The 6,000-nt window shown below is 44.2% G+C and overlaps 1 protein-coding gene and 1 non-coding gene across 3 annotated transcripts in view; both read left to right on the top strand.

Annotated features, from left to right (window-relative positions):
- Positions 1-3,465: 3,465 nt before the first annotated feature.
- Positions 3,466-3,537, top strand: trnae-uuc (transfer RNA glutamic acid (anticodon UUC)). The gene has a single exon. It is a non-coding gene; the product is annotated as a tRNA-Glu (tRNA).
- Positions 3,538-4,738: 1,201 nt separating this feature from the next.
- The window catches only part of elf1 (E74-like ETS transcription factor 1), a 275,549-nt gene continuing 274,287 nt past the window's right edge, over positions 4,739-6,000 (top strand). Inside the window, exon 1 of one of the 2 annotated variants that reach the window (XM_043704487.2) lies at positions 4,739-4,863. The gene's annotated coding sequence lies outside the window, so the exon portion shown is untranslated. Of the gene's footprint in view, positions 4,889-6,000 lie in introns of both variants that reach the window. The other variant, XM_087992153.1, reaches the window with a different exon arrangement.

Below are 6,000 nucleotides of genomic sequence, written 5' to 3'. Positions count from 1 at the left end.
TGGAGTCGGGTATTACAAGGGGGCATAGCTTTAAATTAAGGGGGGGGTAGATATAGGACTGAAGTTAGGGGTAGGTTCTTCACTCAGCGAGTCGTAAGTTCATGGAATGCCCTGCCAGTAGCAGTGGTGGACTCTCCCTCTTTATGGGCATTTAAGCAGGCATTGAATAGGTATATGGAGGATAGTGGGTTAGTATAGGTTAGGTGGGCTTGGATCGGCGCAACATCGAGGGCCAAAGGGCCTGTACTGCGCTGTATTCTTCTATGTTCTATGTTCTATGTAAATCTACAAATACAAATCCCAGTGATAGTGACTGAAGCCAACATAGTATCAATTCTCTAACTTGACTAAGTTCAGTATTAATCCTTCTGACTGGAGTTAGCCCAGTATCGATACCTTATCGATAGTCTAGTCTGAATCCTATGACTGCAATCAGCCCAGTGCCATGGAGTTCATGGAATCCCTATGGTGTGGAAGCAGGCCATTCAGCCCACTGAGTCCACACCAACCCTCTGAAGAGCATCCCATCCAGACTCACCCCATCTCTGTAACCCTGCATTACTCATGGCTAATCCACCCATCCCTGGGGACTAGAGCAACTTAGAATCTAGAATTCCTACAGTGCAGAAACAGACCCTTGGGCTCAACAAGTCCACACCAATCCTCCAAAGAGTCTGCCACCCAAACCAATTACTCTACATCTACCCCTGACTAATCCATCAAACCTACACATCCTGAACACTACGGGCAATTTAGCACGACCAATTCACTTAACCTGCACATCTTTGGATTGTGGGAGGAAACTGGAGCACCTGGAAGAAACCCACACAGACATAGGGAGAATGTGCAAACTCCACACAGTGGTGAAAGTGAGGACTGCAGATGCTGGTGATTAGAGTTGAGAGTGTGGTGCTGGAAAAGTACAGCAAGTCAGGCAATATCCAATCTCATTCCTGATGAAGGACTTTTGCCTGAAACATCGAATTTTCATGCTCCTTGGATGCTGCCTGACCTGCTGTGCTTTTCCAGCACCACACTCTCATCTCTAAACTCCACACAGTGTCCCATGCATGGAACCAAACTCAGGAGTTTGCACATTCTCCCCGTGTCTGCATGGGTGTCCTCCGGGTGCTCTGGTTTTCTCCCACAGTCCAAAGATGTGTAGGTCAGGTGACCTGGCCATTCTAAATTGCTCATAGTATTAGATACACTAGTCAGAGTGAAATGAGTCTGGGTGGGTTACTCTTCAGAGGGTTGGTGTGGACTTGTTGGGCCGAAGGGCCTGTTTTCACACTGTAGGGAATGTAATCCCGAATGCTGCAAGGCTGCAGTGCTAACCACTGAGCCATCATGCCGCCCCTAGTTAACTGGGCATTAATCCTCTAATTCTGGATTAGTGGTGCTGGAAGAGCACAGCAGTTCAGGCAGCAGCCAAGGAGCAGCAAAATCGACGTTTCGGGCAAAAGCCCTTCATCAGGAATTGTCAGCCCAGTACTAATTCTCTGACTGGAGTTATACAGTCATGGAATTTTACAGCATGGAAACAGAACCCTTCGGCCCAACCAGTCCACAACGACTATGTTCCCAAACTAAACTAAACTAATCCTACCCACTTGCATTTGGCCCATATCCCTCCTAGCTTTTCCTATTCATGTATTTATCCAAAGGTCTTTTAAATGTTGTAACGTATCCACATCCACCACTTCCTCTGACAGTTTATTCCACACACTAACCACTCTGTAAAAACGTTGCCCTTAAAGTTTTTTTAAATGTTGCTCCTTTCACCTTAAAAACATACCCTCCAGTTTTGAACTCCCCCATCTTAAGGAAAAGATCTTTGCCATTCACCTTATGATTTTACAAACCTCTATAAGACCTCAACATCCTCTGCTCCATGAAAAATGTCTCTATACAAAACTGAAAGACCTGCGGATGCTGTAAATCAGAAACAAAAACAGAAGTTGCTGCAAAAGCTCAGCAGGTCTGGTAGCATCTGTGCAGGGAAATCAAAGTTAACATTTTGTGTCCAGTGACCCTTCCTCAGAACTGATGGTAGCTGGAAAATGACAGTTTTCCTGCATTAGACAGAATGGGTGGGGGGGTAAGGAGGAGCCCAAAGAGAGAGAAGAACAGTTCCACAGACAAAGTAGGTAATGATCTGGCTATGAGGGTGGAAAAATGTTAATGGAGACTGTTAGTGGCTAACAATAGATAGTGTGTAATGGCAGACTATGTGATAACAATGCCTGATGTGTGGGGTAGGGGGCTGGGCACTCTCCCATGTCCACTAACAGTTTCCATTAACAGCTATTCATCCTCTTAGCCAGACTGTTATCTACTTTGTAGGAACAAATTACTGCTGATGCTAGAATCTGTACTGCAGACAACAAATGCTAGAGATCTCAGCAGGTCAGGCAGCATCTGTGGAGAGACAGCAAGTTAACATTTTGAGTCTAGATGAATCTTCATCAGAGCTGAAGTGAAGTGTGGAGGGATAGCATTTAAGCTATATTTCGGGGTGGGTGGTTGTTATGGTGGGGATAGTGGGTGTAGGGTGTTGATGAATAGTAGTTTACATCGGAATGTGAGAATGGTAGAACAATGGTGTGTCTCCTGCCAGGTTTAAAAGGACAGTAAGTGGGATGGGGGAGGGGAGGACGTGATAACAAGCTAAAAGAAAGGAAAGAAATGGTTCACAACTTAAAGGTGTTGAACTCAAGTCCAGAGGCTGTAAAGTGACTAGTCTGAAGGTGAGATGGCGTTCTTCTAGTTTGCACTGTTGTTCACTGGAACACTGCCTCATGCCCATCTAAGGGCCCAAAACAGTCTTTCCAGGTGAAGCAGCATTTCACCTTGACCTCCTCCAACCTTGTATATTGTATTCGCTGCACCCGATGTGGCCTACTCTACACTGAAGATACCAAATGCAGACTAGGTCACTGTTTTGTGGAACACCTTTGGTCAGTGTGCACGCAGTACCCTGACCTTCCTGTAGTCATTTTAACACAGTGTCCTGCTCCTGTGCCCACTTGTCTGTCCTCGGCAAGCCAGGCAGCATCAAGAAGTGGAAAAGTCGACGTTTCGTGTGTCACCCTTCAGAACCCAAACGTTGACTTCTCTACTTGCTGATGCTGTCTGGCTTGGGTGATCTTTAAGCCTTGTGCTTATCTACATTGGAATCCAGCATCTGCAGTTTTTCTCTCTCTGCAGTGTTCCCAGTATTAATCCTGTGTAGCTAGCCCAGTATATATTAGTCTCTGACTCTAGCTAGCCCAGGATTAGTCCTCTGAGTCTAGCTTACTCAGTAGTAACCCAATGGTAGGAATAAACCTGCATCAATTCTTTGCATGAAACAGCTGACTGTAGTTAAACCAATACGCATCGTATAAACAACACGTAATTATAACTCAGTGACGACCTGATGACACACTTAAATTCGGCTCAGAAGCAGTTGTTTTCAACTCCTCCCATATGGTCTAGCGGTTAGGATTCCTGGTTTTCACCCAGGCGGCCCGGGTTCGACTCCCGGTATGGGAATGAGCAATTTTTTTTTGTTTTGCACGTGCAACTTTATTCTTTTACGGTAAACCGATCAAACAAATGTGCGAGCGATCCCCCACGCGTAGCCGACGATGGTGGGTGAGAATGAGCTGCAGACTGGGCACAAGGCTCCCTTAGCCGGGGCTGCTTGGTGACTGGGTTTGGCTAAGATTGGGCATTTTGACTCGAAATGACCCTGGGAATCCTCTCCAACTCCGGTCCTGTAGCGTAAAGGGACAATGGGTGACGCCCCCCACCTTCCCCCGGGGGGTTCTCTATCTACCTTTTGACTCCCCCACCCCACATGATGTCTAATGTCGAGAATTCAGGGACTTTTTTTTGGGAGCGAGGGTCACTTCTGGGAAAGAAGGAGCAGTTCCCTAATCCCAGGGACTGTCTCCAAATGCACTTTTCATACCGCCCGGACATCAAATGTAAATCACGAGGACCATTTTTTTTTTAAAAAAAGAGTTTGATATTGCTTCTATTGCAAACAAGTCCGTCAGATGAATACAAGCATTTCTGTTAGGAATTTAAACTCATAAATATTTAAATGTTTCTGTCGATGTGGGGTATTCTTCCACAGACTGGGACAATGCCCAGTCAATGAACATAGAACTTAAATCCATCAAATACAATCCTGCCAACGCGTATGAAGTCGACTTTCATCACAGTCCAATTCCTTCCTGACATCCTGCACAGTTATTCCGCACTATTCAGTTATTATCTAAAGTGAAATTAATTTCGAAATCCCGCTTTGTCAGAGCAAGTTCACCCCAGTTGCAAACTCTACTTTTGTTGTCAAAGTCACCTTAATCCACTAATTATTTGCACTACTCGACTTTTCCATTTTCTCCGCTCCCAGTTTTTCCTTGTTAATAGATACCAACTCCGCCGCATCTCTATATATTTCTATCCCTTGGGTGTTATAATGTCACTAAGGTGAGCATTTTTTTTGGATAACTGCTTTATCTTCGAAAATAGATTTTTGACAAAAAAATGAAACGCATTTTATATCTAAGCCCGACTGGAAGTTTTTAGAATATGCAAAACCGACGTGTGTGTTGTTTTTGTGGATAATAAACCCTTCTGGCGCCACTCAAATGCTGTTAATGTTCATCCCGTGTGAAGCTTGGAGACCGTCCCTTGTTGTAGAAATTGGCCACAGTGTTATGGAAAAATGTGATTCGCCCGGAGCCAATGGAAAGGACGAGAAACGAGTTAGGAAATCCCCAAACTTTCAGGAGTGTCGCTGGGGATTGAGACCGAGTGTGGAGGCTATCCTGCAGTCATCAGCACTGACCTATCCACGGTCCTCCCATTGTGAGTAAAACTAAACAAGCTCAGAGTGAGTTTCCTAACTTTTTCTTATTGTTTAGGGTGAAACTTAGTTGCAAAAGGAAACAGTCCCGTCAGATAAATAAGTTTGATTACTGGCATCATGTTCAATGATTGCATGCTCCGTGACTCCAGGATTTGCTGAGCTCACGCACGTTTTCTTAAAACGTTTCAGTGACCGTACACATTTGCAGCAAGTTGTTTCAAAGTTGGGTGGATTAAATCATTGAGTGTGGTAAGTCTGGGTGTACCAGTGGGTTCGAAGCGACCGTGTAAACAGTTAATGACACTTCGGGAATGGAGCTATTCCCTCCCAACCAACTTTACCGGTTGGGAGCCGTTTAGTCTTTTGGGTAAAATATGAGGCTGTAAACGCAGAGATGTAATCACATCACCAGAAGGTAATCTTCATCATTGTTTGCTTCATTTGTGCTTACACACATTCCCTGTGATGTACTGCTGCGATCAAAAAGTCATTGTAGCTGGCGACAATCCAAGATGTTCAAGGCTGTAAGGAAACTGAATGCTTCAACCCAGTAACTTGATCAATGGGAGCATTTAAACATACATCAGTGAATACAACTATTTCATAGTTTTTCTTAAAAATATATAAAGCAGAACAATTATAAACGAAGTTCTGGGAGGATTAAGGGGGCCTGGTGAACTAGTGGCTGGGCATTGATACTTTGGGAAAACGTTTCTGTAGTTAGGTAGCTGGGAAATACTAATTTAGGAAGCCACCCAGTGGTACTCTGTTGTACATTTTGTCTTGAAGTAGAATAAACATTATGAATTTCATAAAATAATTTGGGGCCGGGGGCCGGGGTGGGGGAAAAGAGAGAATCCTTCTCCTGTTTTCATGTTCACTGTTTAGAATACCTAAGATTGATTTCATAGTCATCTATAAAATTCCATTGGTCTTCTGATGATCTGAGCTAGCTGGTGTTTTGGGATACGGGGAATCTCAGATTTGCGAGTCTATTTGTTGTTTTAAAAAATCACAAGAAAACGTTAGACTGGCAGCAAAATTGCAACATGGTTGGAGGAATTGAAATCCAAATTGTAGGGTACAGAATTAAACTTTTTTCCCCTCAAAATTAAATGTGTGCTCCTCTCCATGTT

Source organism: Chiloscyllium plagiosum, unplaced genomic scaffold (assembly GCF_037043375.1).
Source record: "Chiloscyllium plagiosum isolate Xiang-an unplaced genomic scaffold, Cpla_swu_hap1 HiC_scaffold_11, whole genome shotgun sequence".
Lineage (NCBI taxonomy): Eukaryota > Metazoa > Chordata > Chondrichthyes > Orectolobiformes > Hemiscylliidae > Chiloscyllium > Chiloscyllium plagiosum.
The sequence above is the reverse complement of the archived record's forward strand: the minus strand, read 5'-3'. Positions and strand labels throughout refer to the sequence as shown.